Here is a 26470-nt window from a genome sequence, read left to right as displayed (position 1 = left end):
GAGGAACATGTGACTAAACAATGTTGAATCAGATGCCAGGAAGAGTTCATTTTATAGGTTCTTCTCCCTTGGCCTTTTTAAATTGGGAAGGGATCCCAAAGGTACCCAGCCATGTAATCTACAGCAGAGAAATTGCTATGGGCCCCAAGACAAAGCTTAAAGCACAAGATGGGAAGATGAACTAATTTCTTCCCATACTCACTGGGCTGTTTCTGATCAAGCTATGCTTCTGCAGGCAGGAGCTGTAAAGAATTCCAGGCACATGAACTGTCATCTCAATTGTTCATAGCAACACTTAGTGATTTGGAAGAAGGTGTCTTTGTGCAGGAATGGTAGTTTTTCCAGGATTGCTTCTTTTGTCATCATCTCAGCCCCTGTGAGGACAAATTAGGGACAGGAACATGTGTTTACATCAGCAGATTGGACTAATAATAATATATTTTTAAAAAGACGAGTCTGCAGCTAGCCAGCATGTGACCTTTCCTCTTGAATTGAGCCAGTTATTTCCTAAGAAGTCAGAGAATGGAAGAGATGCTTCAAATGGGGTCTTAATATCTGCTTTTGAGCTGTGAGGCCTTGTTACTTGCCTTGGCAAAGGATTCCAACCCCTCCCACCTCCAGCATATGTATATCTTAGGGCTGTGGAACCTCAGCATTCATGGTAAGCGGTCTTCATAAATTGCTCAGAGGGCATAATGGATTTTTGCAGTGTTCTGCTTTCTTCTGCAATTCCAGGGAAATTCCTGCTAGCAGTGTGCACAGCACATTGCTCACAGTGAGCTCTGAACCCACATTAGAGAGTAGCTGGGACTGAGTTGTCTGTGCTGCATTGGACCAGCAACCTCCTTAAAGAGGCTGGACAAGGATTTAGTACAGCAAGCCTAAAGTAGTGGAACAGAGGCTCTATGGAATATAAATATGGAAAGTGCAAATAATTTATTTTCCTCTAAATTTCTAAAAAAAATGTTTAAATGGCCATAGCTGGATGCAAAACTCCCCGGGTTGCAGTTTGAATGTTAAGATGGACACCCATTTTTCATGGACAGTTGATTATTTTCCTGTATTAAAAATGGAACCAACCAAATATGTCACAATTCCCTCTGTCACTTAGTAGGTAACACAGAGGATGCTTGTCCTATGTGTTTTCCATTCGGAGGGAAAAATATTTGGTAATTGTCCATGATTATTACAAGTCAAACCATGCTGCTAAAACACATGAATTTGATCTTGTTTTAGATTTTATAAGGATCTTTGTTTCTTTTTCTCTCCTTTAGTGGTTTGTGGTTGCTTTTTTTTTTTTTTTTTAGGAAGTCATATTCAAAATAATTTCAAAATATAATTAAAATGCAGAATTTCCCTTGATTGAGTTTGTTAGAAAATGCAGAATCCTTCTGCTCTGGTTTAGTTGCTTTCAGGAATATGATTTGAATGATAGGTTCCATATGATGAATTTAGATTGACAGTAAAGCACTGAAGTTCTGTTTTATTGTGGTCAGCTTTTCTGTCCAAATTCTATTTAAGAGAATAAGAAACCAGACTGTTGAGATTTTAGCAGAAGGCTCCAGTCTGTATTTTTATATCTTCATCCATGCAGACTCCCATTTTGAAATCTATCAAACTTGTCAAGGATATCTGTCTCCACAGCCCTGATATTTTCCCGTGAAAAAGCCAACAGCATAACATGGAGGTGAGAGTCTTCCCTTCACTAATAAGTTCACTGCAAATTTAATGCTGACAATAAGCAAGGTATAATGATGAAACTAAGCTTATTGTTTAGTTACATGTGACAAATCAACAGTGGTTATTAAAATCTCCAAAGGTATAAACACTTGTAAGCCTGGCTATCAAGAGCCCTCTCTGGCACTGTGGCTGTGCTCTTGTGTAAGTTGTACAAATACTTATTGGGTGGTTGATGTGATGTGGTGGTTGATGATGTCTTATCTAGTATCAAGTAGGCAGGGACAAATAATTTGACTTAATTAGGTTACTATGCGACCATAATGTAACCAATACTCTCAGTCAGTGGTTAAAGATTCAGGACACTCAATGAGTTGTTTAAAAATCTGTATTATCAGTGACACTATGATCCAGATCTTCCTAATTTTTTGTTTAACCTCACAAAAAGTAAACTACTTGAAGATTAAGTTAGACCACTATGGGATTTCTAAAACCTTCTGGGGAAAAATGGACTAGAAAAGATATAAAAGATTATATACATATATATATACACACACACACATATATCTGTAATTTTTAATATTTTTGTCAATATCTTTGTATTTTAACTTTTTTTTTAAATTTTCAATTTGAAAAAGTGGCATGATAGGAGAAGAAAAGCAGTGAAGATGATGAAAAGCAATAGTTGTGAAAACCACTCCTTTTTTTTACCTCTTCATTGAAAATAGGAAAAAAAGAAAAAAAGAAAAAAAAATAGACAGCATTTCTAACCCCAGAAAATAATAGCTCGTCAAGAAAAAAAATGCACCCAGCAAGTCACTCATGCAAAAAATTTCTAGGTTTTTATTGGATTTTATTCAGATGTCAATTTGCTCCATCAGCTGAAATTGCTGTCCCGTTCAGCTGCTGAATAAAATCATGGATGGGAGGGAAAATGACAAACCCCTCCCCAGAACATAAAGGCTGTGTCATAGCACATGCTAATTTTAAAAGATCAGTCAAAGAGAAAGATGAAAAAAGTGGGAAAATTTGCTCAATCAACTTTCAAAACTTATAATGTTATGATTTCATCAAAATCTAAAAAATAATAAGCTACTCTATTAACAGTAGAGAAATGTATTCATGCTTGGCTACATATCTAAGCATTTCCCTCTCATTTCATCATTGACTAAGAGCAGTTTATCTTAAAAACATCCATCTGAAAAAAAGGTAAAAATATTATTCTGCTTTCTTTCAAAATCTAAAAAGATTAAGATACTTTCTTCTGGTTCCATCTCCAGTCTTTCTTTACAGCACTCTTGGGCACAGTTTGTGTTCACCTAAAGGAAATAGCTATTAGCTAAAATAAATATCTTAGAATTGCATTATCATAATGCACTCATAAAACTACCAGAGGAATTGAGTTCTTGAGTAACTTCCAGAGGTGGAGTAAAAACTCCCTGAATTACCTTTTTTTTTGGAAGATGCCTGGTTTTCTATTTGTGAATTGTCCTTTAGCATAGCTACATACACCAGAAAGCAATCAACACAATGGATGGTGCCAATTTCTTTTGTTATGTTCTAAATTCAAATATTTCCTTTGGAACCTTCTGACAAGGAAGTCCTACTTCAGACATTTATTACCTCACAATTTTAAAGAATATGTAGTTCTGAAATTCTAAAATATTTGGACTAGTTAAGCAATCAGCATCCTCTGGTGATGTATGGTTCCATACCCATGGAATTCTCACTTCTGTGATGTGCCACTGGCATTTGCATCAAGAAACCAAATCTTGTCACTTTACCTGAATTAAGATTATAATCTTTTGGTGGCCATATTTTTGTTATGTCGTACAATACCTCAATCAATACTAATCTTGTATGTCTTATTATATTTCAAACAAACAATAATATTCCCTACTACACATTTTTGTTGGAAAAAATAAAAATAATAGCTATGTTTAAAAAATATAAATATAGTTTGCATTTCCCTCTCAGAATAATCTTAGAATAAAAATAACTCCAGGCTCAGTAACAGAGGGATTCTGTCTACAGTGTTTTACCTGTGATTCTAAGCTGCAGTTAAAAGAACATAAATAATGTGGACATGCACTGCCCAAAGATTTAGATACTTTTAACAACTTGGTTTTCTGAAAATGAGGAAAACCCTCAAAACAAATAAGAACTTGCAGGGGAATATTTCTGTATAGAGAAGCTTCCTTAAAAATTCATTGGTGGTGATTTCACCAGGAACAAAACTCATGTGGCATGTTCAAATAGGTCTTGCCTTGGATAGGGAAACAAAACAAGTCTCGGTGAGCTGATGCTGTGTTCCTCCTCGGAGTTTGTTATAACCAAAATTGTTCCCTGTACATATTAACCACTACTCAAAGTCTCTGCTATCATCATGGGTCTGCAGTACTCTATACTATATTATTAGAGTCAGAAATACCTTGTTCTTTACAGAAAAACTACTTGTTATTCACATTATGAAAATATGATTCTACCATTCAATAATGAAAACAAACCAGAGCATGTTAGGCATAGCCACTTGATCAGACAAAAAAAGTGCCTTTATTGTCATAACTTGAACACAACATTATCCTGACAAGTCCTGAAACTTTCCAAATTCAGTGGAGAACGTGTGGCTGATATTAGCAAAAGCAGTGCCAGATTTCTGGGATACAGGTTTCCAGTTTCAGGATTCAATCTGTGCATCTCATTGTTCTTGGTTCGTTTTGCCTTTACCATACCCCCATGAAACAGGAATGCATTGTTGTTCCATTATCTCCCCTACTGAAAACTCTTTGTAGGTTACATTACTTTCTAAAGGTTGGACACAAAGTTGCTTGAATTAAAATTGAGTATGATATACTCTGGTTGAGCATCTTCCCAGTTAAAATACATTCCTGCACAAAATGAACTGAGAGTTTCTCTGCCACCATATATCCTGATTGTTAAACTTAACAATCAGCTATTCATTTCTAAGCTATGCTTTTTTGTCTTTATTTTAACATTGCCTTAAATTTGACATGAAAGGTTTTAATGAAGGTGTGAAATACTTGGCAGTTAAATCTGGCATATGTTGTAACACCTGTTAATTTCAACTGTTCATTTTAGGCTGTTACTTTATTCTTGGCATTCAGTCTAATTCATGCTGTGATTCTGTTTGAAAGAAAAAAATATACAAGCTGCTTATATAGTCCTTTCTGCAGCATCTTTTACTTAATATTTTGTATTTCTGCCATCTTCTTTAACATTGTGCATTTGTATGGAAAGAGTGTTAAAATCAGGATTGCAACCTTATGCCACAAAAGATTAAACTACAGGATGAGAAAACATGGAAGTTAATGATTGAAGGTCCGTCTTGAATTTTCCTAAGAAAGCCTGGATCAGTTCAAATCATTGCAGGCCTGTGGCAATCTGCACCATTTGAATTTGATTTAAACATAGGTCTGATTTTAATGCTTAGTTATGACTAACACAGAGATATGACTTTTTGCATTAAAATTACAATTTTAGCAATAAGTAGGTGATTTAACTAAAGTATATTGTCGCAGTGAGGGTATCTGCCACAAACCTTTAGGTCCCCTGACTTCAGGGCAGAGGGTGGCAAGAAAATAATTAGGAGCTGGAATGATGATTGGCACTAGAAAAAGACCACTTTAATAAAGGATAAAAGAAAATAAGGACGGTGCCCCAAAACCGTGCGCAGTATCTGTAGAATTCCATGGGGGTAACCAACTGAAGACCAGAACAACAGAGGGTACAGCAATATATATATAAACGTAGGGAAGGAACATTCTAGAATCAACCATATAAGGAACACAACTAGCCAATAGGGGCACAAAATTTAGACTAATTAACATAACAACCTTAGGGTCTTCTGAGTAAAGGTATCTAACTCAACCTAACTTAAAGGAAGGATGCCCATGGCCTTGAATTTATTCCTGACTCATTGCAAGCAAGAGCTGGCTGGCCTTTGACACCCGTGGGCTCAACTCCCATAGTATACAAAGTTTTGTCTTTATTTTAAGATGATGTTGAACATTGTGCTCCTTGCAATGTTAGTTCTGGTGGTAGTTAGAGGCAGCTGGATTAGTTGTGTTATGAAATCTGGGACTGTTCCAGTCAAAATCAGTGAACATTCAGATAAGGTAGTGATCCAATATTCAATACTGATTCATAAGGGTACTTCAGCTGCATCTTACAGAGTAGCCTAAATATGTGTCTCTCTTCTGTGTATATATCAAGTACATCATTATTCTGTGGGTAAAATGCCAAAAGATGAACCACTGTAAAAATAGGCTTCATAATTACCCATGAATATAGCTGTAAGGTGACATTGTATCATACAGAGTTAGTAGACCTCAAATACATAAACAACATCATAATAGAGTCCTCCTCAAGGTCATTATCACTTTTTACATTCCACAGCTGCAACATCTAGGCCATTAATAATCTGAAAATCCAGGTGTTTCTTCCCATTTCTTAGACTACAGGGACTCGAGACATTTTCAACTCCTTGATTAGGGGAATCAGTGCATATTAGCTTTTGAAAGTAAAGCTCAGAACAGTAACACAGAGCTTCAGTATAACGTCTTAGTAAAATAAGATTGAAGAATAACTCATGAAAATCCTTCTACTCCAAGACAAAAGCAACTTTTTGTTTTGTGATCTGTTGAAGACAGGGGCATGGTACATAGCTAAGGAAAGTAAACCAGCAAATATCTGTGTTTAAAGGACAGGAGGCACTATTTCCTCAAGAAAAAAAAATATATATATCTTTGGGAGATGCACTCTGTCTTTCTCTCAGTAAGTGGCATATTGCACATCAGGAACATTTTCTCCTTTTGATTCAGTTGGTTATTTTTTCTTTTGTAGATGGTTAATGCATTCATGAATATGCACGTATGTGTATGTCTTAGATTTTCAGCTCCAGAAATATTTACTGCAATAGAAGTACGTGCCACAAGTGAAGAGACAGGGATTTGATGGATGTTCCATTTAGTGGATGAGGAATTGGCGTGGCACTTGAATGGTTGCAGTCTGAGTTCAGACCAGTGATGAGTGGTGCTCCCCAGGGATTGGGACTGGCACTGTTTAACACCTTGTCTGTGACATTGACAGTAGGATCAAGTGTACCCCCAGAAAGGCTGACAATGACATCAATCTGTGCGGTATGATCAACACATTGGAGGGAAGGGATGCCATCCCAGAGGAGCCTGGATGAGCTTGAGAAGTTTGACCAGGAAAACCTCATGAAGTTCAACAAGGCCAAGTACAAGGTCCTTCACCTGTGTTGGAGCAATTCTAAGCACAAAACCAGGCTGGGCAGTGAATGGATTGAGAGCAGTCCTGAGGAGAAGGACTTGGGGCTGTAGATGGATGACTCAGTGTGACCTAGTGATGCACACTCACTGCCCAGAAAACAAAAGGCATCCTGGGTTGTATCAAAACCCCCATGGGATGCAGGCTGAGGGAGATGATTGTCTTCTTTTCTACTCCACTGTCATGAGATCCCACCTGGAGTACTGCATCCAGGTCTGGGATCCCCAACATAAGGACGTGAACCTTTTGGAGCAAGTTCAGCAGAGACCACAAAGATCATCTGAGGGCTGGAGCATTCAATGTTCTTTTGATTTTACTCTGTGTATAACTAGTTCTGGCCTAGTACTTTTCAAAGAACTCTTTTGGTAATCAGGGGCTGCAAAAGGTTCAGTTCCATTCTGGAAACAAAAGTAGTGTTTAAATTGTGAAAACTTGCTTTGAAACTGTGGTTTACCATGAAAGATAAGTTCCTTGAAAAATGCCACCGTAAGTGTTGATTTATCCTGAAAACAAAAAATGAAACACCAGAATATGAAATCCACTACACAAATTAAATTCCTGAAATGTCCCAAGCTACCATAATGATTCTTCTTTTAAAATAACCACCATCCCTGCCTGATGATAGGTCTCACAAATCACAGTTCTCAGATTTCATTACTAATGAAATTTGTCGTCTAGGTTTGGCAGCTGTGATTGCCACGCAAATGTGAGCCACTAATTAGATTGATTGTCTATTTGATGCCTGCTGATTAGCTTATGAAAACCCTCTGTATTCCTGACTTCATGATAGAATGTTCCTGACTTCATGATTGCTGATTGATGCTCAGAAAATCTGATTACTGTCTTGAATAGCCAAGTAATGGCTCTGTCAGCTTTCCAAGGATATAGACATTCACCTGACAAGGGTGATAGGCTAGGGTCTTCCATTTAGTATTTGCTATTGTATGTTTGAAGTTCTTTTAATTGGAATATTTATGATATTTGAGCTATGAATGGTAAATATTTAGATAGGGGTCCAAGGTCTGCAGGGAAACCATCAGGTATCTACTTTTTGACTTTTGACCTGGAATAAGTCCAAGAAACTCAGACACTACCAGAAGCAAATTCTCTGATTTGCAATTACAGGAAGAAATACACCTAGTGACATTCCATTCAGCAATCAGGTTATTTATGGTAAAGAACAGAACATTACACGAGATTTTTAAAACCACTTTCCTCAGTGAATTCAAAAAGAAGAAGTAATAACGTTTGAAGTTCAATGACCTTATAATTATTTTCTTGGACTATTAGACACTCCAAAAATTTACTATTGAATGATATTTTTATCTTACACTATTCTATGAAAGCGAATATGCTACACTTAAGCATACATTTTGTGTGTGTGTCTTATGATTTCATGTTAGTTTTTCACCATTTCCTGTAACTGTGAAGTCTTATTTGATATCTAAGCTTACAGAGGAAGCAGGGATTTGGTCCAATGGAGGTATCATAAAGAAAACTGAAATCTGAAATTAGGCATACACTGATCACCTGAGGGTACAGAAAATTATATTACTTTCACTGTCGTTTGAGCATAAATTTATGTAAAGGTAAAATTGTGTTGCACTAATATCTATATTAACAACAAATACACTCTGATAATCATGTTTGCCCAAAGCACATAAACCTCACTATTATCCTTCAGAAAACAAAGTAATGGCATTGTGCTTATCACAAGTCTGATTCTGACATATTTGGCAAAATTAATCATACCCACAAACAAGACACTGTCCCAGACAATTTTCAGTCTATAGAATAGGTATTCTAAAAGTATTGCACACTCAGGGTGCTAGGAGTGAAGGGATGAAAGTGCAGAGATAAGCAACTAAGCTTCTTCCTCTGGAAATGGCTCAGTCATTGATTCGCTATATAAACTTGGTCAAGTTCTCTAAATATTAGTGTCTTCTATTTCCCCTGTGTCAAATTGGATATCCTCGGTGAAACACAACTAATAAAAGTTGCTATGTAATCACTAACAACCTGATACTTGCCACCAGCATAATTTCTTAAGGCTTCAGTGTATCGTGAAAAAACAGAACCTTGTTAAAAGAGAGTTGCATGGTACTTTTATGGCTTATAGATTGTCAATGACTATTAAATTATACTGGAAGGTGTACTTGGTTGATATTAGTGACATTTTCATTGACTTTATTGGATTTATTTTAAAAGCCATTAACTTCAAGAAAACGAACAGAGTAGCAAGATGATATTATGCCTTACAATACTGTATAACAATTATATGCAAATTAATTATCATACTAAAGATCATGGAGTTGAAGTGGTGCAACCTTTCAAATAAATCCATTGCAATAATCTTGTTAATAGCAAAACACATTTGAAGTCCTTATTGTCCTTTTAACACTTTATTGTATATGTATTATGACTATTGAATGAAAAATATGTTGATATTTGGATTTTATTATGACAGAGAGCCAGTTATGTGTGAAGCCCAAGATACTTTAAAAAGGCTGATTGCATACATTGATTGATGATTGGCTTCAAAATAGTTTTCCTTGCCTAGATGAGAAAAGTGATGGTTTTGACCCAGCTCATTCAATCAAAATGTTAATGCAACAGAAAGCATGGCTGCCTGCAGATTCAACAAGCCAGGAGAGCATCTAAATTATTCACTGTTTGTCGCTAATGGATGCTTATGAATAAAATTGTCATTTATTCCCATTCTCTCTGCCAGTGCTGAGGCCCAAATACATTTTTGTCCCATTGCAGTCAAACAAGAGATTCTGAAGGAATAAAGGAACTGGTTTTAGAGTTTAGTATTTCCCTTGAACTGGAATTATTTCTATCTTTTAAAACACTATTTTCTCTAAGAAGTCCAGGTAGGATAAATACATATAATAGGAATGCCTTCTGTACACAATTAAAAAAAATATTGCTCAAAACATATTTACTGATTTTTCCCCGTGATACAAAACATTACACAAGTTACTTAAGAGTTTTGTTCAAGTCTCCTTTTCTATCCTTCCTTTGCTTTTTCCTCTGCTGCTATTTAGAGATGAGTTAATATAACTGTCCATCTTGTCCTCACAGGAGCAGGAGTTTTAACTTTCCAACTGAAACATCTATGAAGATGGAATATTATCTTTTATTCTAGATAGGAAGTAGAATGAAAAAGTTAGAAATGAACAGGAACATAGTGAAAGTGTCTTGTATAATAAATAATAGCTGTTAACAGATTTTTAGCATCCTACCAAAACTGAGAGATGCATCAGTTATTGCCAGTGTTTTTATTTGATGTCACTATTTTTGTACTTGACAATGATTTTGCATACTTCCCTCCCTAGCCAGCTTTTGTGGTTATTTTTCTGTGCCTCACAAGAGAATTCAAAATCAAATTAGCAGACTGTTAGGAAGAAAATCTAATTGTCCAGGACACAGAGTCCTTAGAAAAGAATTTAATGTAAAAGTGCTTTGACTATAGCTTTTTCTTCACCAGTAAACATGCATTTTTAATTTCCCTTATACACATCATCTAAATATATCAAGCTTGATCCTCTGTTTTCCTTAAAGGAAGTAGAAGAGTAAAACAGCTTGAAGCATCCACAGGCCAACAGTGATCATGACTGGAGATGCTCACCAGAGTGTTCAAGAGCCATGCTCAGAGAGCTCAATGGAAGGGCACATATTAGAGAGGAGAGATGGCATTGACTACCCATCACAGGAAGCTGGGCTAGAGAGACTGGTGGCTGCAAGCAGCTTCTACCAGATTCTTTCCATCCAAAACTAGTGACCCAAAACCACCCAGCACGACTGTCACATCCCTGAACACCTGAAACAGCCCCAGCGTGGGAGCTGCATGGAAACCACAGGCAGCACAAACCACAGTTCACCTCTCCACACTCATGGTTTAGAAATCATTTCAGCTCAACTAACTCAGTGAAGGCAAATCTGCCTCACAAAGAGAGCCTGAAACAGAACAAAGAGGCACAGAGATCTCCAGGAGAAAACTGCCTGCCGTAGTTGGCAGAGTCTGTTGACAGGAGCTAGTCAAGATTTTTCCAGTGTAACAGGTTGCCAGAAGAAAATGCCAATTTAACAACACCTAAATGATTTCAAGAATGTACCAATTTAATTTAAAACCTGGATGGGAAAATTACCAAAATGAGACATTTTGATAAGGTCAAAACATTTCATTTTGACATTTATTTTATGTTATCATTTAATATATAGTGAAAGTAAAAAAAGATGAAGCAACTTTTTCAACTTTATCAGAACTACAGTTTTCTACCTTATTAAAATGTAATGCTTCAGAGCAGTTAAAACAAAGTTTTCTGAAACTTTGTGCCTCACAGGAAAACCTTAGATTTTGACTCTTGGTCCCCTTTAGAAATGAAGGCACATTTAATGTTTGAATTTTGCACGCAAAGAAGTTCCATTTGGAAGACAGTTCTAACATAGTGTTCACCTTTTGATCTTGTAATGTATTATTTCTGAATCAAATGAACTGTTGAACAGCTCCTGACAGCAGATGATGAGGTTGCATTAGACCTAAAGAGTAGAATTCAGCTTTTGATTAGGCTACCTAGATGTATGAGGGGCTGTCTTAAACTGAATTCCCCCAAATGTGTAGAATTAAAATGTAAATATTGATAAATAGATAATAAGATTATTAGTCTTCAAGATTCTCAAAAAAGAAAATCTCATATGATTTCTGGGGTCAGTGATGAGGAGTTATATGTACCAAATTAATGATGGGCTTTGAAACATACTTAACAACAAGCAGGAATTTAATTTGTAATGGTCAGAAACTTCTGTAGGTGGCAGCTACCTACACCAGGTATTTTCTTTGCCAATACTAGCTTAATTTTATAATGTGCAAGGATTTTATTCAGTTGATATATGTCTCTGCACCAATACCAACATTTTGAAATATCAGTAACATGCAAGTGTATGCTTTCTTATAATGCAATTAATAAACTCCGTGGTTTCAGACAGACATGAGGTTTCCTTTGAAACAATTCTATTATTGCATAGGAACTTTTATTTTTAAATTTATTAACATTCCAGTAGAAATTCAGGTTGTAAATCGGGTGATCAGAGTCTATAGTTCAGCACAATGTCTGCCAGTCATCATGGTGATGAGCTCCTTGGATATTCTTGTCCATTATTTCTCTCATTTTCACAGTGATGATCTTGAAAGCATGGCTGTGCTATAAATATATCCTGCATAAACCTTCAAATCTGCAAGTGTTCTTCAAACTTGCATAAGATATAGCAGCTTTTATTTCAAAAGCAGACAGCTGTTGTCTTCCCTATTGTAAAGCATGGGCTTTTAAAGCTGTTATCCTCTGGAGGTATGTAAGGAGAGAAAGAGAAGGCAAGAGATCAAAAGGTTTTGTGGGGTTTGTTTCTTTGCTTGTTTTGGGTGTTTTTTGTTGTTGTTGTTGTTGTTGTTTCTTATTGTTTTTGTCTGAACTGGGGAAGGAATGCTGCTAGATATTCTGGGCATCCACAGCACTAAGGATCAAGTAACCCTGTTGAAGGCTGTGGGTACAATAGATGTAAGGCTCTTTTCCTCAGAAGTGCAAGTATCCAGTGAAAATCCCAGTGCCTTTTTCAGCCTGCTGACATTCCCAGGAGACCATGGGAGGCTGTGTCATGTGAAACAAGCCATTGCATGATTCATTTCATCATTTCATTTCAAGTAGAGGGAAAAGTGCCTTCTGATTTCTCAGCAAACCATGCCCTTGAGTTCAGGGAGTCACAACGTAATAAAAACACCTTTTTTTTTCTGACAAGGTCTATCTTTGTGGAGTTTTTTTGTTTGGTTTTTTTTTTTTTTTTTTTTTTTTTGCTACCTGAGCCTTTTGTGGATTGTACTGCAGACAGCAAAGCTGGGGTGATACATTATGTCAAATCATACAGAGATGCTCGTGATGTCCAGTCACACCTCAATGGTTTCAGCACACTGTTTGGAGGAAGTACTGCATGACAAATTCTATGTCTATATCACTATATGTATGCATGAACAGGTAGAATTGGGGAATTCATTGATGCTTTTGAATCAGCAGCTGCTTGGATAAATATTATTTTCCCTCCAAGGAGGCAAAATTAACACTGAAAAGAGGAAAAACCAACACCATAAAAATAGAAAAATTATTCATACTCATATTCTTGGGCTGGAAATGTTGTAGAATTAATGAAAGATAGACTAGGGAAAAAAAAATTGGTCAAAGTCAATGATTCTCCTCATGAATATTCAGTTGTGGAATGGCATTTTGTGGCAGATTTATTACAGAGCTATTGCTGAAGCTGACTACCACATAAAATCTAGAGGAAGATGTCCCTGCCCATGGCAGGGGGTTGGAACTAGGCAATCTTTAAGGTCCCTTCCAACCCAATCCATTCTATGATTCTTCTTCATTACTTTCAACATTGTTTTTCTCTTCTCTTAAGCTCAGAGAAGCCCTTACCTGACGCAGGTGAAGATTATATTCTTCTCATTGCATATCTCTTGTTAGATTTGTTTCTAATTTCTTCCTAATAGCACATAAATCTATCTCACATGACCTTCTTGAAGGGATTGTCTGGGCTAGCTGGCTAAGCTGAGTTCTGCTTTCTCTTGAGCCACAAAGACAGCACACAGGCCTGATTATCCCCAGCAGGACATTTGGGATTTTCTTGATGAATTGGGAAAGAAGAGCAGTTGACATCTGTATCAGTTGACTTTAGGTTATTCAAGTCAGCAGGTACCCATGCTAAAAACCTGCCCTTGCACTCTATCATCAGTCTTCTCCATTGTGAGACTTCTATAAAATCTGATTTCAAAAGAATTCCCCAAACAACAACAAGAACAACAATAAAACACACAAAAAACCCAACCAACAAAAAAACTCAAAAAGAGCCCCAAAAAAGCAACCTCCCGTCCCAAAAAAACAGAGGCAAAAAAAAAAAAAATAAACAAACCACCAAAACCAACCAAAAACAATAAAACAAAATACCCCCACCAAAATCCCCACAAAAACACAAAGAAACCTCCACCAAAGAAAAAAAACCCAATGAAAACCACATGTGGGATCTAGATGTGAATCCAGGCTTTTTGTAGAAGTCAAGATGGATCCTGAGAGTATACCTCAACAAACTTCAGCAATGAAATATAAATTCTATGCAAATATCCTCTTTGCATTTGGGGCAGAGTGTGTCCCCAGAATACCAAATGAGTGAGTAAGAATGGCCAACCTCAAGGAGCTTATTTGAGTATGGTCCTGCAGTATAGGCACCCACACAGAGCAGAGAGAGGCTAATTTGGCTGGTAAAGCCTGAAAAAACCTTCTCATTACCTCTGGAATGCACACATACAGTTAAGAGGATTCAAAGGCCATATTTGTTGGTTTTCTGTTATTGTTTTTGAGGGAGAAAAGAAAGAGAGTTTAGTGAAAGTCAAAATCTTACTGTTGACGGCTGATGTTATCTCCTGCTAGATAAAGCAAAATAAATGGCCATAAACAGGGATAGAAAAAAACAACAAAGGCAGGATCAATCTCTGGGAATAATATTGGCTCCTGACTTTGCTGAGGGGGAAGCCATCCATGCACATTGAGGTCTGACATGCTGGCTGGGTTGATGGGCTGTATAGACAGGTGCTTCCTTCTAATTTGGCCCCAGGTTAGAGGCACTAGAAAAGGTGAATTTTGTTCTGAGAAAATAAGTACTATATAGCTGAAAGAATAGGTGAATAGAAACACATGGCTGAAGGACAACTGTGGAAAAGAGGAAGCTTTATGTTTCAGGTGATATTCAAGTTTTAGCACATACAACAAAGGTAATGTAGCACGCAGTTCCCCTTCTCTATCCTTTTGCAGTGTTTCATGACCTGCCTGATGAGTTCTGAGTAGTATTGTGGAAGATCACAGAATCTGGGAGACAACAACCACAATGATGATAATAAAAGTTGATTCTTCCAGCTTGATTCAGTCCCAATAATCCACAAATATAATCCTAAGTAGGATTCCAGTCTCACCTTATTACAGTAAAATCAATTTCAATTTAAAAATTTCTGCTAAAAAATTTGTCCTGTTTGTAGAATTTCTCAGTTCATTATTATACTCTTGACATTACTGGGGACTTGGATGACTTCTGATAACAGTTTTCTTTTTCTGAATGACTCTTTATTTGGAAGGATTTTATAAATAGTTTCTCTCTGCACACACAACAACCCAGTCTAGGATTTCATGCCTTTAGGTACCCCAAAGATTAATCAGCAGTCCAAAAGGTTAGCTCAGAAAGGCACATTCAGATGATCTGATGCCAATACAGGGCATCTAATCAGGAGAGTGGCTAAAATAGTATCAGAAGTCTTGCAGCAACATAAGGACTGTAGCCCACTTTGCACTGCTTTCTGCCTCAGTGTTGTACTTGAGCTCACTCATGTCAGAGCTGTTTGGATGGAGTGAAGGATGAGCTGAGAAAACCCAGTGCTCAGTTCCAGTTGGGAAAGATTTCTATGCCTCAGGTTTTGCACTTTGCTGCTAAGGAAAGGGGAGGAGAAGCACAGTTTTAACAGTCAGTAAAGGTCAAATGCACAGCACACACTTGGAGCAGGGAGGGTTCTTTCTCTCCAGGAAAAGTAGAAGGATTTTGCTGTTACATGACGGAAATTATCTCTCACATTGTAAAGGGAGAATCTGAGTCTTCTCCAGACTTGACTTATCAACCAAGGAGCTTTTACTGCTGTAAATTTGCATATGATAATTTGTGCTAAGGAGTTACCGGCCACTACAGGTTGCAAACATTTGCTTCCTGACCTTGAATGCTATTGGCTATTAAGGCTCCTGCACCTGAAAAGCTGACTTAGCCATTCAGGTGGACTGGCTGGTGACTAAAGTGTTCTGTTTCTGACAGCATTATTAACAAGTAGATTGGTATGAGAATAAGGGTTAAATATAGCAGGACTGATCTCTGATCCAATAGGAAAAAGAAAGGAACAAGAGATCAAAGCATCACATATTCTAAAAACTAGAAGAAAATGGGCAGAAGAAAAGAGCAAATATATATATAAATGTAATAAGACTTTGTAAATGACAGACATGAATGTAAGTATGAAAATACATAGCATATCAGGAAAAAGTAGGTTTTGTTCACAAATACATAGTTAAGAACTATATTTTGTCAGACTAAGCCAACTTCTTATTATGCTTTAAAATGGATTTTTGTGCACAGGTGTTTACAAGCATCCTTTAAGAAGTGGTTCTTGTATTTTGTAGAGTGAGAGTGAGATGAACTGTGACAGTTAGCATTCACAAGGAAAAAGGAGAGTTTAGAATGAAGCTGAATTGGCAACCCTGGGTTTTATTTTAGCTATCTGTACAAACGGATGAGTCCTACTAAAACAGGGAGAAAGCTAAGCCGAATTTGAAACTAGCATATGGTTCATTGTTTGCCCATCCAAATGAAGTTGGAATACAGCTTCAACTTGTCAGATTATGTTATAGAGGACATCCAAGATTCTATTATATTCTTATTAGCTGTCCAGAACTTAATGAGCTCAATAGAGATAGATTGCTTAATAAGACCCCTCAAAGTGTATTTTTTTCTGTCAGGAGATGGGGAAGTAATTTGACCGATCTTGCTGTTCAGGAGTTCAATTTTTTAATCACCTAGATGATGAAAATAACCCTTTCCCAAGAACATTTACAGGAGTCAGATTTTTCTGTTACATCATTTATATACTTGTATATATACAGTAATTACACTCCATTTACTGGGTCATGGGAACTGACATCTAACTTTGAAGTGAAATGAGTAACAATGAATTCACCTCTAATAGTTTCCCTGTTACTCTGACCTTGCAAAACTACATTGTGGTCTATTTTTTGTTGTATGAATTTACCTTTCGTCTTGCTAAACACTTGTGTGGGGCAGAATACAAAAAAACCCAAAAAACCACAAAAAACAAAAAAAAAAACAAAAAAAACCCACCAAAAAACAAAACAAAACCAAAAGAAACACATCAGGTAGAAATAACTAAATAGTTAACTCTACATAGATCATGACCTTTGTAAACCACTCCTTCTCTGGTCAGAATTTTTTCAGTTTATCAGCCTGTGAAATGGAAGACTACAAGCCTGACCTCACTCTGTGGGCCCTTCCTAAATCTTGGCAGACAAACCAAATTTTCAGTTGTGGATAAATCTGTATGGATTATGTTTCAGAGTCAGAAATCTGCATCCAAAGTTGTGTGCATATTCCTTCTTTCATGACAGAAAAAAATAGAGTGACTTTCCTGGTATCAAAGGCTTTTTCCTTACTTAGACATAGTTAAAAAAAAGTAAAATAGAAAAAAACCCCAATCACCAAAATATTATTCTGAACCCTTTAAGATAATAGTCCTTGCAATAATAAACTACTGGTTGTCTTGTTACAGTAACAATTTTTCTCTTACCATTATAAAGCAAAAAAGTCAGATAAATCCTTTTCTTTGAAACATGCAATTTAGAAATCATGCATTATTGCACCAATTTTTGTATAGTTTTCCTTTGTTTTATAATGACAGAAAAAATTCAACAATCATGTGTAGATAGACATTAAATTTATCCTTAAGTGAAATTTAACCTTAAGTGAGACTGAAATTGTCCTGGGATTTGAATTTAGCACAGTGATGTTGATGATATTTAAACCTCCCAAATGACAGTGATATATCATAAAGTCAGTTCATTTTTTGAAATTTAAACCTTTCATACGAACCTGTTTTGGACAGATAACTTTCTGGACAGATCTATTCTTACAGACATCTCCTGGACTCCAAATGTGAAAACTAAGCACAACTCACACACAAGATTTTGGTTAACACCCAAATAATCTTTGATTCATTTATTTCAGAACACTTGGTAGCTGAATATATCACTAGAGAGCTTTGCTTGTAATTTGGAAGTGATCATCACAGGCAGAATGTCACAGTACTATCAGGAGATATCCCTGGGTGAAAGTTCACTTCAGACTGCAACTAAAGCCATGAATCTCATGTTTTCTAGGTAACATAGTAAACTTCTGCTTTTCACAAAAGCAACATGTGGAAATCCCACTGGGAAGCCTCGTCTCAAAAGTATTTTTATTTTTTTCTTCTTAAACTTGGAAGTGAATCCTCTTTGGTTTTCTAAAGCATCTCATGATGAGACACTGCTTGACTCTTGACATTGATATAAGTCAGAAAGAAAAAGACTGCCATAGAAGGCAAGACTAAACCAATCTTTCTTATCTATGCTAGAAAGTTTAAAACTGTCTACAAATCAAGCAGGCAAGCTTTGAAGGCCAATCTGCTTTTCAGACTCTTGATATTACAACCTCTGTGTTTTTCCTACAGCCCAGAAAAGACCAGAGCTGCTGCACTGGATAGCATACAAAATCAGTCCCCCCAGAACCCTCCCCATGGCAGTGCTCAGGGCTAACCTGGGCATCTTTGCAAAAAGGCATAACATTTCACTATGCACTTATGACAATTATCCACTGGAACAAGATCCTTTTGTGTCATCTAAGAGGCCCTAAGGGTAAAACTGGTAAGGTATTCAACAGATGACTGTCAAAACTCAGGGTTCAATTGTTTCTTGTCAGTGTCCAATTTTATCTTACATTATCTGTTATAATATCTAATCAAGCACTAATGGCACAGAAAGTGCTCCCCCCATGCAGTTAAAGAGCTTTGTGTGTTCTTTAGCCTCTGCCAGGAGAGCTTTCAAGCCATATTTCACATGCATTTGCCCAAACCATTTGTCTTCTATCAGACTAAATATTTTGATTTTTTTACTAAGGATAGAGCATGCTACTAAGTTACCTTTACTTTTTCTTGGACTTTGGATTTTGTCTTCCTTTTTCTTCCTTGAAATAGGTATTACAGACAGTAGCAAGAGAAACAATTTTATTGGAGATTTTACAGCTAAAATATTTGTTCCTGCATCAGAAAAATAGAGGGATTAATCCTCAAGTGGGATAAAAGTTGCTTCTGCCCTGTACTTTACAGAGAGTAAGAGAGTTCTTACACCACAGAGTTTAAAAAAAAAAAAAAAAAGGGCATCAAAAAACTAAACCAAAACAACAACAAAAAAAACCCCCAATCTCAAACATTCAAAGAATGAGAGAAATGAAAGCAAGTTTCTCTAACTTTAACAACAGGAAGCTTTGCAGAATGATATCAAAGAACCACTGAGAATTTTGTGAAGATAGAACCTTCAATAATTAATAATATAAATTTGGGTGGCAAAATATTAAATTTTAATTGTAAAGGTAATAAGGTGGAATCTTACAATTGTGGTACTAGGAAAAAGAAGGGTGATTTTTTTAAAGGTTGAATTAATAGCTTGTATTGATAATTTTGATTATTGCGTAAATAAGTATTTTGATGTGTTTTGTGCTTAGAAGAGCAGTTCTTTTTTGTAATATATTATCTTTCAAATATATGAAATATAATTTATGAAATAGAATTCAAGCCCAGTCTGTATAGGAACTCATAAAATAATAAATGTCAAAGATAAAGAATGAAAGAGTCAATGAAAGTAAATTAAAATAAATGTAAAATAAACAGAAAAATAACTTATTTGAATCCATTTTGCTTTTTTTTAATTAAAAAGGTGCATAAATTGTATGAAAATATTGTTTAGAAAATTATTTAGAAAATGCAGGGGTTTAGAATGGAAAAGAAAATTCTAAGGACTTAAGTTTTTCAATTAAAAGAAGAAATGTAATTTTAACAATGAGAAGAGTTACTGACAGTTTTCAAAGGTTCCAGGAAAAAAAAAAAGAAAGAGGTACAAATATGGCCAAGCATTAGGTCAGACTGCAGGGGAATTATACAGAATCTGTTTTAAGAGATTTTATTAAAACAGAAAATTAAACAGTCATCAGTGTGGTAAAGCTATTATTGACACTGTCCAAAAATTTATTTCTTCAAATTCTGCATAGTTTTCCTACTCTCTGAGGAGAGGAGAGGAGAGGAGAGGAGAGGAGAGGAGAGGAGAGGAGAGGAGAGGAGAGGAGAGGAGAGGAGAGGAGAGGAGAGGAGAGGAGAGGAGAGGAAAGGAAAGGAAAGGAAAGGAAAGGAAAGGAGAGGAGAGTAGAGGAGAGGAGAGAAAAGGAATGGAAAGGAAAGGAAAGGAAAGGAAAGGAAAAGGAAAGGAAAGGAAAGGAAAGGAAAGGAAAGGAAAAGGAAAGGAAAGGAAAGGAAAGGAAAGGAAAGGAAAGGAAAGGAAAGGAAAGGAAAGGAAAGGAAAGGAAAGGAAAGGAAAGGAAAGGAAAGGAAAGGAAAGGAAAGGAAAGGAAAGGAAAGGAAAGGAAAGGAAAGGAAAGGAAAGGAAAGGAAAGGAAAGGAAAGGAAAGGAAAGGAAAGGAAAGGAAAGGAAAGGAAAGGAAAGGAAAACTGAGGACAGTGGTAACAGGAAGGCAAATAGAGAGTTTAAATGCTGATCAGATATCCCAGGACAAATGTTTAGTTCTACAGATTAAATGAAGTTCCCATGCAGGAACCTTTCTTTTTCTATAATAGTTTCCCAAGTCACTATGAAAAATTTATGGCACAGGTCTTGCTTGAATTTGCAGTTTACTCTTACCTGTCTCAACTGCATATGTACAATGATATGTCCAGAGTTAGAACTATTTCACCATCATTCATGTCTCTCTTCTGCCAATCTGACAAATGCAGATGCAATGCTCTATTGGGTTAGTGAGGCAAGGTTTTGGTAGTGGGGGGGCCACAGGGGTGACTTCCCTTGGAAGGTGCCAGAAGATTTCCACACACCTTCCAGAGCCAATGCCAGCCTTCTCCAAGATGTACCCTCTTGTGGACAAGGCCAGACCCATCAATGGCCATCAGGTGGTAGCACCTCTGGGATATTGAGTTTAAAGGGGAGGAAACAGCTGCAGAGGAGCAACTGCAGCCTGGGAGAGGAGTGAGGATATGTGGAACAGTCCTCCAGAAACCAAGTTCAGAACTGGGAGGAGGTGCTCCAGGCACCAGAGCCTAGACTCCCTTGCTCTCTAAGCAGGTTAACAGTGGGGCAGATTTTCAAAGTTTTACCCTGGTCAGAAACACAGCCTCACAGAGCCTCACTGGCTCCTGGTGGGACAGGTGAGAGGATGATAAATGTGAGAACTTGTGCATTGAGACAAAGGCAGCTTAATTGTTACAGCAAAAGTCATGTGTACAAGCAAAGCAAAACAAGGAGTTAATTCATCCTTTCCTATGGTCAGGGAGGTGCTCAACAAATTCCAGGAAAGCTGGGCTCCAACACACGCTGATTTGGGAAGACAGCACTGTGTCTCCAAATGTCACTTCCTTTCTCCTTGGGGGGAGTAGGCAATGAAGTTGGAACTGAAGCTGAAGAAAAGGGGTTGTTTTTGTTTCTCATAATCCTACTGTGAGTGACAAAAATTAGTTTCCCTGGGTTTATACTGTTTTGCCCTTGATAATAATTGATGAATAATCTCCTTGTCATTATTTTGACCCACAAGATTTTTGTTGTATTTTTCTCCTCCTATCCGGAGACAAATGTCTAGGGGGGCACTTGGTGTCCAGCCAAGGTCAGTCCATCAAAAATTCACTGAAGACCCTCAAGTAATAAAGAATTCTCCTTCCAACAGAAATGTTAGAGCTGAGCTATTAAACTGACCAACAGAGCTCAGAACAGGTATCTTCAACAGACCTTGTATCACTGATTAGTTAACATGAGTCATTGCTCCAGGGAATGAAATTTAGTGTTTCTCAGTGTTAGACCAATGGTAATGAAATGCTTCTATTATATGTAAAAAAAGTTGTCTCAGCTTGAAAGCTTGAGACAGTTTGGGGTTGTGTTTTGGAATTCTGAAAAGCTGCGGCTGCATTCATTCTCAAACAGGTTGTCAGCAAAGCTTCAAACAAAGATTTTCGTTGTGCTGAGGCAACAGTAATTTTAGCCTCACTTTATTTCTGACTAACATAGCTCCCGAAGGGATCTCAAGGTCCAGAAAAGACATGAAAATAATTGGTGCGTTGTAAGGAAAAACCATATTCCACCGCACTGCACCTCCAGAGAAAGAGTGTTGTCTGCGAAGTTTAATAGTGACATGAACTTGTGTGTCATCTAAATTGTGGAGGAAAACACAAGTTAGCATAAAAGAATATATGTCTGATAATTAAATGACCAGTCTGAAGGGCCTTCTGTCTGGGTCTGTGGATTCCCATATCTGTATGCTGTTGAGGAGATAGTTAGAATTTTGATTACAGGATAAAGCACCTTCCAGAAAGTGTTATATGCAAATACTAAAGAGCATGGGTCAAAGTTTTGTGCTTCCTGGGACTGCCTAGCATATTAACAGGTCTAAAGAAAAAATGACTGTGGTTAAAAATTAATAGCACACTGACAAGTATGATTTAAACCTATCCAAATCTGAATCAGTCAGCCCTAGTAAAATCTTCAAATCCTTAAGAGGTAACCTATAGCCAGCGGTGTCAAAAAGTGCTATGAGGATTGGGAAATTAATTTGCATTTCTCTCACATAGCAGTTTTGTCCTTGTGTGAAAAGTAAGTGAGGGATTTTGTTGCCCTTGTGTCTTTTATTTAACCTCCATTAGCACTGCATGTAGTAAAATGCTACTGTGTTAAATAAACATTACTTCTTTGAAAAACAAATTAGATTGCAAATAATATGTTAAGAGCTGACTGAATTCTTCCTACCCATTCAGTTGAGATAAATCTCCTTTTTCTTCTGTCAAGCAATTGTTGCTTGGAACTTCCTTATGCTCATCAGAAAGTTGGATAAATCATTTTCAGACACTGGACTAACTGGAAATTGATTGCTTCCTCTAACTGGCATTTATGGTGTAGCCAGGTCATCTTAATACCACGGCACTGCTTCTGTTTACTAAATAGGTGACAGAAACTTCCATCATTGGAAAGCAACAAAGGAGTTATAGTTATTTACAGAGAAAATGTTTGGAAGTTTGAAAAATATTTCCTCTCCTCAGCTGCTGTCCATATGTTAATCAATCATCTGACCTTACACAATTCAGCAAACCAATCTTGATTCAATTATTAATGGAAGTCCTTTCTGAAAATTCTCTGCCACCTCTGTATATAAAAAAAAACATTGATGGCACTGTGCAATACAAAGATTGCAGCGATAAATCAGGCTGTGGAATGAATGGCAACAGCCATATCTGGCTCTCGATCCAAAATGTCATCTGTTTTGTTATTTTCTTTATAGTAGCACACTGTATGTGTTAGGTGCTTTGCTTTCAGGAAGGACAGACGAAGATCCTATTTAAAGGAGTTCAAGTTGAGGACAGGCCAGTAATAAAAAGATTAAGGGGAAAAGAGGCAATGGTACATGATTCATACAAATATCATTTGGGCACTTTGCTGCAAAAGTGTTGGGCTTTTTTTTTTTTTTTTTTTCTTTCAGAAGTTTAAATGTGGAGAGGAGAGAGGTGCTTCCTGGCAACTTCACAACACTTCAGTTGCATTAGAAGTTTATTTCATTGGCTGATTCATTGTAATTTTAACCTATAATCACAGGCTATTCCCAATTGTTGCATTGCTGTTCACTAGTTGCAAACTGGGAATCACTGGCTTCTGTCTGAGCCTTAGACAGGTGTATTTTAATTCTGTTCTGGTTTGGACATGTCTTCTAGTTGCTTCTGAACCAACAATAGAGATCTGCTTCAGAGTGGACATATGGTTTTGAAGTATTTCAACTTTCTCAGTTTCTTTGCTTTGATTTGGTTTACAAAATGATTCTGGTACATAAGAAGCAGATTTCTGCCAGAAGGCAATAAATGAGAAATTTCTGTCCAAACGGGTGCAATAATGTTTTCTGCCCCCTAATGGAGAACAGAGGGAAAGAAATAATATCCAGTCACTGAGACAGCTTGGAAATATCCAGAGGGTATGCTTGGATCAAGGGGCCAGAGTAAATTTATCTGAAGCACACCCTTGAATCACTCCAAATTCCTTCCTAATAGAAGCATATCCTTTCTGTGTCCAGTATGGCTTCAGGTGGCTTCATTGTTGTTGCTTACCTAATGCATATATTAAATTAATAGTGCTTAGAAAAGATGGAAAAGATATTAAATTTACTGATATAAAGTGCTTTGAGAACTTTGGAAATTAGTATCGTGAAATGTCAAGTCATTACCACATGAAATAAATGCCTGATTCTCTTGAAATCCAATGAGGTAAATAATATAAATATTTTAACATTAAATATTCAAAAGCATTTAGTATTACTTAATAAAGAAAGCAACAAGAAGAAAAGAAGGAGTGCAAGTAAGCTACTGCAATGCCTACGGCAACTCCAGGGTTAGGCAAAAAACTTGTGTGCAAAGAAATCTCATTATAAAGAGGAACCATATTTGCATTTTTACTGTTTCTTTTGTTGAGTGTTATATTTTAAAAAAAGGTAATCTATCAGTATTAGATATATGGTTTAGAAATTTAATTTAAATTGGTTTCTCTTTCCTTTTCAGTTCACCCAATTTTATTGGATTTTATAATAGCATAATCATATAGGAAGAAAAGAACAAAACTTGGTAATTATATTCACAATTATTTTTAAAATACCATAACAATAGCAAGGATGTGCTGAAAAGTGCTCATACACTAATTTAATGTCAAGGCATAGTCCACACTTTAGAAACAGTCAGAGGATTAATATTAATGAACAAAAGATACCTCTCTAATATTCTAGACAATAAAAGACAGACAGATACTGGGTGTGTGAATATATATAAATATATATGATTACCAAAGAAATTGCAGTGCAGGCTGGCTTCTTGCTCCCTTTCCTAGAATATGCTGTGAGCACAGCATCAGTGTGGGCTGAAGATCTTCCCCTCTGGCCACCTCATACACACACAAGAGGCACTGAACCAGCCACCTTCAGGTCCAGAACAAAAGGAACTCCTCTAGCTTGACCCAAAGAACCAATACAGATGCTGCTGTCAAAGAAAAGGCGCTGCCCAAGTGTGTCACGTTTATCACATCTATTCTTTCCTGATTTGGGTGATCACATCAGTGCTTGGAGGCCTCAGATGAGACTCTATTTGGCATTTCTATTTTTATAGCTAATGAAAATTCTTTTTTTCCCCCCAGAAACTGGAAATAAACCACTGCTCAGTTGCATATTCAGAGAGGAGACTGAATAAAATACTCTAAAGCATTAATTCAGGGGAAACCTGAAGATGGGACTGGACTTTAGCCAGAGCCTTGCATTCTTCGCTTTTATACTGTAATCTGACTTTCAGCACAGGATAATTATTTCACTAGACATCAATCTTTACTACATCCAGAAAGACACTGAATTTTAATGGCTGAAAATGAAGGGGGGTTTTTTCAGTTTTTCTACAGCTTGGTCCAAAAATATGTTCTAAAATATGTAAGCCATGATAATTCTTTGTAGTCAGACAGTCAGTTATATTAGTCATCTGAGGCTTAAAGCAAAGCAAAAATTTAAATAGCACATTGATTCCTAAAGAAATTAATTTGAGAAATTTTTATCATGTAATGTCAAAAGAAAGAATTTGAAAGTTCTCAAAACTTAATTTCAAAGCCATGAATTTCACTTTGCTGGAGTTAAATTAAAATAAGAATGGATTTACTGTAGGTTCCTTTCCTCCCTCCAAATCATGGGGTTTTTTTCCAGAGGAATTCTTACATGAGAATAAAAATAAATCTTTCCACAAGTTAGTATTTATTGAAGGCTACTTAGAAGAGTAACTTGTTCTAGATTGGCACAAAAGCTTATGGAGTTAAAGACCAAAAGTTTCTTCCTTACAGAGAGATTTCCCCATTAGTTTTAGTGGCAAAGAATCACTTTCATTCTTTAAAGGGGATTTTTGATCCAAATAACCTACTCAAAATATCCCAAGAGAGAACACTAATTACATAGTGATGTAAATATGTTGCTTCAACAAATAGGAACAGAATAAAACTTCTACCACCCACATAAATGTCTAAATAGAATTCAGCATGTTCTCCCTTTCCCTGAGATCAGATAATATTTAAGTATTTTAGTTGCTCAAGGTCTTTCCAAGTTTTTAATGTCATTTTCATATTATTGAAAGAATTTTTTCAGTCATTTAATTCTCAGTTTGTCAGAAGCAGAGACATTTTGCATTAAAGACTGCATGACCAACTTCATAGCTAATTCACCTGGGGACCCTATATCTTAAAGTTTACTTTTATTCTAATTCAACAATAAGACTGAGACTAGGAATAATTTAGAGAAGAAACATCAGAGGCATATTGATCAGATGAACACATACATGTGTGTGTGTGCTCCCATGTGCTCAAACTCAATTCAGTTTTGTCCTCCTTCAACACTGCAATTATTAAACTAAAACTATTCAATGTCTTATTAAGTAAAATTTTAACATTTACTGGATGAAGTGCCTTTAGAGCAGAGTTCTCCTGATTTTCTAGACTTCTTGTTGGAAGTTCAGCTAATTGTACCAGATTTTTCTCAG

The sequence above is a fragment of the Sylvia atricapilla genome, chromosome 3, assembly GCF_009819655.1.
Source record: "Sylvia atricapilla isolate bSylAtr1 chromosome 3, bSylAtr1.pri, whole genome shotgun sequence".
Classification (NCBI taxonomy): domain Eukaryota; kingdom Metazoa; phylum Chordata; class Aves; order Passeriformes; family Sylviidae; genus Sylvia; species Sylvia atricapilla.
This window is presented reverse-complemented; position numbering follows the sequence as displayed.